At 41.0% G+C, this 8,618-nt stretch overlaps 1 long non-coding RNA gene across 1 annotated transcript; it reads right to left on the reverse strand.

The window, feature by feature from the left end:
• Window positions 1-358: 358 nt before the first annotated feature.
• Window positions 359-3,759, reverse strand: LOC121844340. Its single transcript, XR_006081950.1, has 2 exons — window positions 3,174-3,759; window positions 359-710 (listed from the first exon to the last, which is right to left on the reverse strand). It is a non-coding gene; the product is annotated as an uncharacterized LOC121844340 (long non-coding RNA).
• Window positions 3,760-8,618: the final 4,859 nt, after the last annotated feature.

The following is an 8,618-nucleotide window of genomic DNA, read 5'->3' on the forward strand; positions in this document are numbered from 1 at the left end:
CTGGGCCAATGGCCAAATAACAAGTATCCTATTTCAGGCTCAATACATAGACAAATTCCTCCCATGTCTCTGACCCATTGTTCATTAATTCCCTATGACAGAATAAACACTATTTCCATTGATCGTTAGTACTCTCTTGACTTTTAGTCCTCTTAATCTTTAGTCCTCTTAATCTATAGTCCTCTCTTGACTTTTGGTCCTCTTGACCTTTAGTCCTCTGCGTTGTGTATTTATCTTAAAATATTCTTACACTCCCCTTAGAACATTTTAAAAAGAAACATACTTCAAATGTCTTTTTAGAAAACAATAGAAAACATGAAAAAATAGTCAGTATAAAAAACAGGCAGTAAGCATAAAATCATTTACATTAAACACCTTGCATTTCTAGAAAGCACAAAGGGCATATTTTATTTGCTGTTACAATAAGACTGTCTGCAAGACAATAAAACTCAATCGTCCTAATTGGCAAGGTAATCATTCGCCAAGTCCTTTAAAAGTGACCAGCTCTTCCACACTGATATCAGTCCCACATAGATAACTATTAGAAATTATATTCTGACAGTCTGCCCGTAGTGAGGAATTATTCTTCCATTCCACTGGTTGATAAGGACTTCTCTAATGAACACTTCAACAGTGATCTTGTATTGTTTCAGGTACAGGCCTTGGGTCAAGGAATATTGCTGCAGCCTCAGAAGATAGATTCTCATAACCTGTAACAAAGGAAGCAAAAAAGTGAAAGTAACAAGTTCTGGTTTCAAGAGAAATTGATATTTCACATAGATCTCCCTACGTAAGCATGTACAGATTTTCTGAAAAAGTTGGACATTTCACCTAGATATCCCTAATATGATGACTGCTGTGTACAACATACAGTAGAAGCTTATCAGGTTCTGATCATCTTTTTTTTTTTAACCTTTATTTAAGCAGGCAAGTCAGTTAAGAACAAATTCTTATTTTCAATGACGGCCTAGGAACAGTGGGTTAACTGCCTTGTTCAGGGGCAGAACGACAGATGTGTACCTTGTCAGCTCGGGGATTTGAACTTGCAACCCTTTGGTTACTTGTCCAACGCTCTACCCACTAGGCTACCCTGCCAACCATCTTACTATGCTTCTTCACCCGAGATTGGCCCCCGATTGCTAATCAATCTGTTCTTTATTCTCCAGGCTCCACTTTGTCATCAACATGGACAACCTTGCAATGAGTGACATGCATCCATCATGATATTCCCTGAACTTTTACTGCTGACCTCATTATGAGCAAAACTTGCTCAGGACCTTCCCATTTTGGCCCGCATGTCATGTCCCCCCTCGTGTTTTATTCCCCACGCCTCTCTTACTTGTCTGTCTGCTTCCCCTACTGCATTAGAGAGTTGTATGCAATAGTTAAGCACTGTGTCACTCATAAAGTGAACGTCTGCTTTTCTCAACTCTAACGTACCTGGTATTGACTTGGGTCGACCTGTGACGACCTCAAACGGACTCAACCATGTGGTTTTGTTATTTGTTGCCCATATACTACATAATACCGTAAACAATCCATATGTTTCCGAATCAGTTCAGGTGACAGAGGTGTTCTCTTGGCAGCCACCTTGGCAGTTCTGTCAGCCAGACCATTACCTTTACTCTTGTCTGTAAAGATTTTTCCATGTGCTTTCATTTTCAAAATTGCAACTTGTCCAGGTAACTGGAGAGCATTCAGTAGAGCCATTACCTCTGGTCCATTCTTCACAGGAGCTCCCAGTGATGTCATGAATCCTCTGTTTTTCCATATTTTTCCAAAATCCTGGGTAACGCCAAAAGAATACCTCAAAACTGTGTAGATATTAGCTGTTTTTCCTTCAGCCTGTTAACATGCTTCTGTCAAAGCCACCAATTCTGCCACCTGTGCTGATGTTCCTGCAGGTAACGTGCCTGTTACTATAACATTGTCCATTGTAGTAACTGCCCAGCCTGCCTTCCTCACACCCTCCTCCACAATGCTTGAACCATCTGTATAAGATAAACTCAAGGTTATCCAACAGATGACTCTTAGTAAACCTATCAATGAGCTGATCCAAAACCAACTCACAGCAGTCATGTTGAAGTAATGTGGTATCTGGAGGAAGCATCAGAGTAACTGGATTACATGGTGTGCTACGTTGTATGATGATGTTAGGAGCCTCCACTACTTTAGTAGCGGCCATAGCTTTCTTGCTAATGGGGTATTGTCTTGTGCAAGGTGGGGCAACACCTGTCAAGCACACTGGTTCCATATCCAAAGTTCCACTCTCATTTTTCCTTCGTAGTCCAAATAGGATGGTTCTGAACTGTAGATCCCTGTAGTTGTCTAATTTGGCACCTCACCTTTCCTTCAGAAATGTTCAGCGTAGAGTCAAGTTGCATAATAACACCAAGGCCTAAAATAGGTTGTTCAAATGAGTCTATCCTAACCCCTGCATCAATCTTCATTGGACCAATATAAATTGATAATGGTTTGGTATGTTTCATATCTGTCTCTGTCTCCCACCCGTGTACTGAGGACATATGTTTTCCATAAGATATGGGCAATACAGTGACTTCAGCACCCATATCTGTCTCTGTCTCCCACCCGAGTACTGAGGACATATGTTTTCCATAAGATATGGGCAATACAGTGACTTCAGCACCCATATCTGTCTCTGTCTCCCACCCGAGTACTGAGGACATATGTTTTCCATAAGATATGGGCAATACAGTGACTTCAGCACCCATATCTGTCTCTGTCTCCCACCCGTGTACTGAGGACATATGTTTTCCATAAGATATGGGCAATACAGTGACTTCAGCACCCATATCTGTCTCTGTCTCCCACCCGAGTACTGAGGACATATGTTTTCCATAAGATATGGGCAATACAGTGACTTCAGCACCCATATCTGTCTCTGTCTCCCACCCGTGTACTGAGGACATATGTTTTCCATAAGATATGGGCAATACAGTGACTTCAGCACCCATATCTGTCTCTGTCTCCCACCCGTGTACTGAGGACATATGTTTTCCATAAGATATGGGCAATACAGTGACTTCAGCACCCATATCTACTGTACTAAAAATCTACTGTAAAGTTGTTAACCATCATGTTCACATACATTCCATCTGATTTCATATGTACATCAGCTGAGATGGGACGTAAGAGGGGGTCTATTAGTTTACCTCCACAGCAGCTGGAGAGCTTCTTAAATTTCTGCATCAGCATTGTGTTGTTGGGGCTGTTGTCCTGGTTCCAATTTCCCTCAGACGGAACCTTCTTCTCCTGGCCACTTCTCATCAAGACGTTTTCTTTCCCGACATTCTCATTGCCAGTGACCAGAAATCCCACAATAATGACATACACCAGGTTTCTCTTCTGCTGAACAAATAATGTTGTTTGGTTTCACTCGGAACCTGCATCACTCTGTTACCCAGGTCTCGTTGATGGTTCAAAGTGTTTGACCATTCATCCAACTGTTTTGGAGATACTGATTTATGTGTGATCACTGTCACTGAAGGTGTGTCTTTACTTCCTTTCACAGCCTGTATTCTGGTTGGCCAAAGACATCGTTCATCACTGCTGTCAAAATCTGTTGACTCAAAGACAGGCAGTGCTGACCAGATGCTTGAAACCTGATCTGCCTTGCGCAACTCAGTGTGAGGATAGATGGAGGGAACAGAGAGCCCACAGATGGGAGTCACATCTGACCTTTTCACCCGTGTCTCCTCCTCTACTTTGAAATGGTTCTTTATATCACTAGACAGTGAATTTAAAATCTCTTTCATGCTCACATCAAGAGGAGCTGTTTTTCCCTTCTCCAGAGGGGTTTTCTCACCTAACAATGGCATTACATTAATGGCACAAGTTGTATAATATATATCTCTATGTTTATATATATATTTATACCCCTTGAGGACTCACACCTCCTATCTATAGAACACAAATTGTTTCTACATGGCCTAGTTACACATAAAAACATGTGTTCACTTAAAAAGCTTGTTGTTTATAAGGTTAACATTACACAAAGGTGTAAAAATTGCTACTCAACTAGCAACTGTCATCATAGGCGTCGGCTAATGGGGATCAAAATCAAATAAAATCTTTCAATTTTGATCGAGCTATAACGCAGAACGTCTGCTATACGGATTGAATCTAGCTCTTAGACAACTTCTGATGGATTAATGCATTGCAAAATGTACTTATAAATACAATTATAAACTGGGTGGTTCGAGCCCTGAATGCTGATTGGCTGACAGCTGTGGTATATCAGACCATATCACGGGTATGACAAAACATGCATTTTTACTGCTCTAATTAGGTAGCCAGTTTATAGTAGCAATAAAGCACCTCAGGGGTTTGTGATATATGGGTTTGTGTACCACGGCTAAGGGCTGTGTCCAGGGAATTCGTCTTCCATAAAAACACCCCTCAGCCGTGGTATATTGGCCGTGGTATACTGGCCATATACCACACCCCCTCTGGCCTTACTGCTTAATAACACTGTACATTATATTTTTTTTACATTTATTAGTTCAGCTGGAAAGTTGAAAGCTTCCAGAGCTTTGAATAAACGGTCCAAAGCCTTTTCGGAATCAACAGCCTTCGTTGATAAATCTAGATCTTGTTTTTTAGCATATTGTATTCAACTGAAACATGTACTTGTATTTGCTTGTAAGTGTCATAAACCCTGTTCGATTAATATGTTTCAAGTCTGGTAAGACTTTTGACATTCTGTTCCTTATGAGATTTGTTAATATTTTATTGTTACAATTTACTAAACTTACAGGTCTGTAATGATCAGGGAACTACACAGATTTTCCTGGTTTTAATATAACTAAAATAACGGTGTGATACATAGAACTAGGAAGCACTGAATTGAGTGGCATGTGTGTTGTCATTGTGTAAATAGGGGCACTACCTTGTCCCAAAAAGTTCAATAGAATTCTATAGGAAAGCCATCCATTCCTGGTGCTTTTCTCCACACTAATGTTTTAACAGTATCTAATATTGATTTTGGGGTCATCTCTGTTTTAATGATTATTTTTTGTCTGCTGATAATCGCTTCACGGTTGTTGAGTGTAAGAACGCTGTAGGATCAGTCCAACTGTTTAACTTTTAAAATTGCCAATAATCACTTTGTTGTTTCTAATTAACACACTTGTGTCTTTATCAATTAAAATTACAAGTGGGTTGGTGTATATTCATTTTGTGAGAGCTACAAGATGTTTACTGGTTTATTTGCCATCATTTATTTATTTATTTTCTGTTTCTCCTGAGGGATATGTGGGGTTAAAGTTCACTTCTGCTCTCTTTGTCTTTTTAACAATATAGGCTATACATTACTTCCCTGCAGGTTTGTGCCTCAAGGAGTTTATCATCACCTCTGGACATCCCAGTCTTCTCAGGCGAGTGAGGTAGTTTGCCAGTTTGTATTCCATCCGCCACATCCAGTGAAGTGACACTTCTCAGTCACAACATGGATGCTTCTTGACTGTGTGCAACCTATTCTATCTCTCCATCAGTGGTATAAACGTTAAACTGGACAATCTCTTGCAATAAGCCGTCGATTATGTCTGACTTCAACTTAGGTTCTGGAACAAGTAGAGTGCCACTTTCAAGGTACGCTGAATTGACCTGCTGAAGTTTTAGCTCAGCATCACAGGAGAATTGAGGCACACAGAACAAAGTAGACCAAGAGGACCGTGAGCTAGTAGACTCTGGAGTGTCAACTGAGCCACTGGATAGTACTGATATGGTTATGATTGAAGGCGGAGGTTGTCTGGAGTGGAGTGTTGATACTGCTGGAGGTTTCAGCACAGTGAATTGTGAGGGTCTCTGACATGTCAATAACTTTAAGAGTACCTTTGTCCTCTACTTCTGCCATTGAGGTCAGGTTAAATAACTCATTTCCAAAAATAGGGTCCATGAACTGAAGACTGAAGTTGCCGTGAAGTCCACACTGCTTCTTTACATCGTTCAAAAGGTCAGTCACAGATTCAGGTAGTCCACAAGGAAAGGTCAGTCACAGATTCAGGTAGTCCACAAGGAAAGGTCAGTCACAGATTCAGGTAGTCCACAAGGAAAGGTCAGTCACAGATTCAGGTAGTCCACAAGGAAAGGTCAGTCACAGATTCAGGTAGTCCACAAGGAAAGGTCAGTCACAGATTCAGGTAGTCCACAAGGAAAGGTCAGTCACAGATTCAGGTAGTCCACAAGGAAAGGTCAGATTCAGGTAGTCCACAAGGAAAGGTCAGTCACAGATTCAGGTAGTCCACAAGGAAAGGTCAGTCACAGATTCAGGTAGTCCACAAGGAAAGGTCAGTCACAGATTCAGGTAGTCCACAAGGAAAGGTCAGTCACAGATTCAGGTAGTCCACAAGGAAAGGTCAGTCACAGATTCAGGTAGTCCACAAGGAAAGGTCAGTCACAGATTCAGGTAGTCCACAAGGAAAGGTCAGTCACAGATTCAGGTAGTCCACAAGGAAAGGTCAGTCACAGATTCAGGTAGTCCACAAGGAAAGGTCAGTCACAGATTCAGGTAGTCCACAAGGAAAGGTCAGTCACAGATTCAGGTAGTCCACAAGGAAAGGTCAGTCACAGATTCAGGTAGTCCACAAGGAAAGGTCAGTCACAGATTCAGGTAGTCCACAAGGAAAGGTCAGTCACAGATTCAGGTAGTCCACAAGGAAAGGTCAGTCTCTGGCAGCGGCCATCAATCAGGAGGATCTTTGTGATTGTAGGAGTTGGCATCATCTTGCTTCTTAGTCTGCAAAGAAAACAGACAAGAACAATAGTCAAGGATTATTCTTCATGGTCCTTTAAATGTTAATTATATTTGAAAGTTGTAATAAATACAGTTTTCATATCTATTTTCTACTGATTAAGCAGGCATGCATATTAATTGATATTCAACCAGTATGTGCTAAACATACTTAACCTCTTGTTGGATATGCCATTACAAAGTCACCATGCGGACTGATCCAATGGTGGAGTCAACCAGTGGATAACCGTCTGCCAGTTCACTTAGTGCCACTAGAGACACATCTCTTGTGGGAGCAGGACTAAGTTCAAAGGCTCTATAATGTTCTCTGTACCAACCACACAGTTCCTTGACAACAAAATAACACACTCATGAAAAATGCAAATTTGAACAATTTCACCAAAATCTGCTAATCCACCTGCTAATTTATGGGCAACTATCATTCCCTTCCTGCATGTTATGCCCTTACTTGTCACACACTGGGAAAGATAACCCTCAGGTGTGTCAAGGTACTTCTGTCTAATGGATTCTGCCATTTCATTTTTGAGTAAATTCGCTGGGAGAGTGGAGACAGTTGAGATCTCAAGTTCAGACTTGCTAATATATGGAGAGCTCAACTGGTAAGCAATCATCTGATGTGTGGAGGCTAATGAAAGAGGCACCTTTCTGAAGCACCTTGAAGCACTGCTTTTTTAAAGCAAGTTATGTTTGGCCTCAAACCGCAGTGTCCAATCTGCCCTACCAAGCAAAAAGACAGTAACTACTCATTTGGTCAAAAATGAGTTAATATCATTTTTGCAACATTAAATACATGCTTAATCATGTGGACAAGTATCCTGCCTATATTGTATTGTGTTTTGGAGAAAATGGGGGGTCATGTTAGCAATAACTGCATAAAGTTACTGTTTAACCAAGGTGAAATTTAAAATAAAAAAAACACATTCTCAGTTCCACGCTAGGAGCAGTTAGTGACATTTTGCTTGGTAGGGCAGCAAAGCCTTACAAGCAGACCAAAACAACAAATCATCTGGGGGTAATGTTCCAGATAATGATGCTTCGGTAGAAAGGGGGAGACCTAGTCAGTTGTTCAACTGAATGTATTCAACTGAAATGTGTCTTCCGCATTTAACCCAACCCCTCTGAATGAGAGATGTAGGGGGATGCCTTAATTGACATCCACGTATTCAGCACCCCTGGAACAGTGGGTTAACTGCCTTTCTCAGGGAAAGAACGACATATTTTTACCTTGTCAGCTCTGTGATTCGTACCAGCAACCTCCGGTCTCTTGTATCTATGCCTGTGCTCAATTATTTTGCTTTCTAGATAAGAAATAGAGTCATCACTATGCACAGGGGAACATCTGTGTGGTAACACATGAGGTCTGTTTGTCTTGTCTGACCACTTGTAGGGGAAATTCAGAATAACTGTATTCAGGTAATCCAATGTAAAAAGTTGTCTTGATACAAGTAATGCTAAGCAGTGAGACAGCTCGTTTGGGACAATACCCCCAAAACTATTGTGAACAAGATCTGGAGTGTAGCCAAAGATGCTGTGAAAATGAGTTAAGTTGCTTGTGAAAACACGATCTTTCTTCACCCCAACAATTTTTGTTCAGGTGTCTTTTGTTTTTTTGTTCTCAAGCTGAAAGCACCAGATGCAACTTCACGTAATTGAATATCACAACTCTTTCCTGTGCAAAACATGCAATAGTACTCCCCTGAGAAACTCTCAATGAAAGCAGATATGCTGTGAGCTCCCAGATTGTCAACCACTACACTCTATACTGTGCCTTTGACATATACACCTAGTAAAGGGGCATAAACACCAAGTTCCTCCAGAGTTCGTGGATCTCTTAGAAGAGGTTCTA

Source organism: Oncorhynchus tshawytscha, unplaced genomic scaffold (assembly GCF_018296145.1).
Source record: "Oncorhynchus tshawytscha isolate Ot180627B unplaced genomic scaffold, Otsh_v2.0 Un_contig_5776_pilon_pilon, whole genome shotgun sequence".
In the NCBI taxonomy this organism is placed as follows: Eukaryota; Metazoa; Chordata; class Actinopteri; order Salmoniformes; family Salmonidae; genus Oncorhynchus; species Oncorhynchus tshawytscha.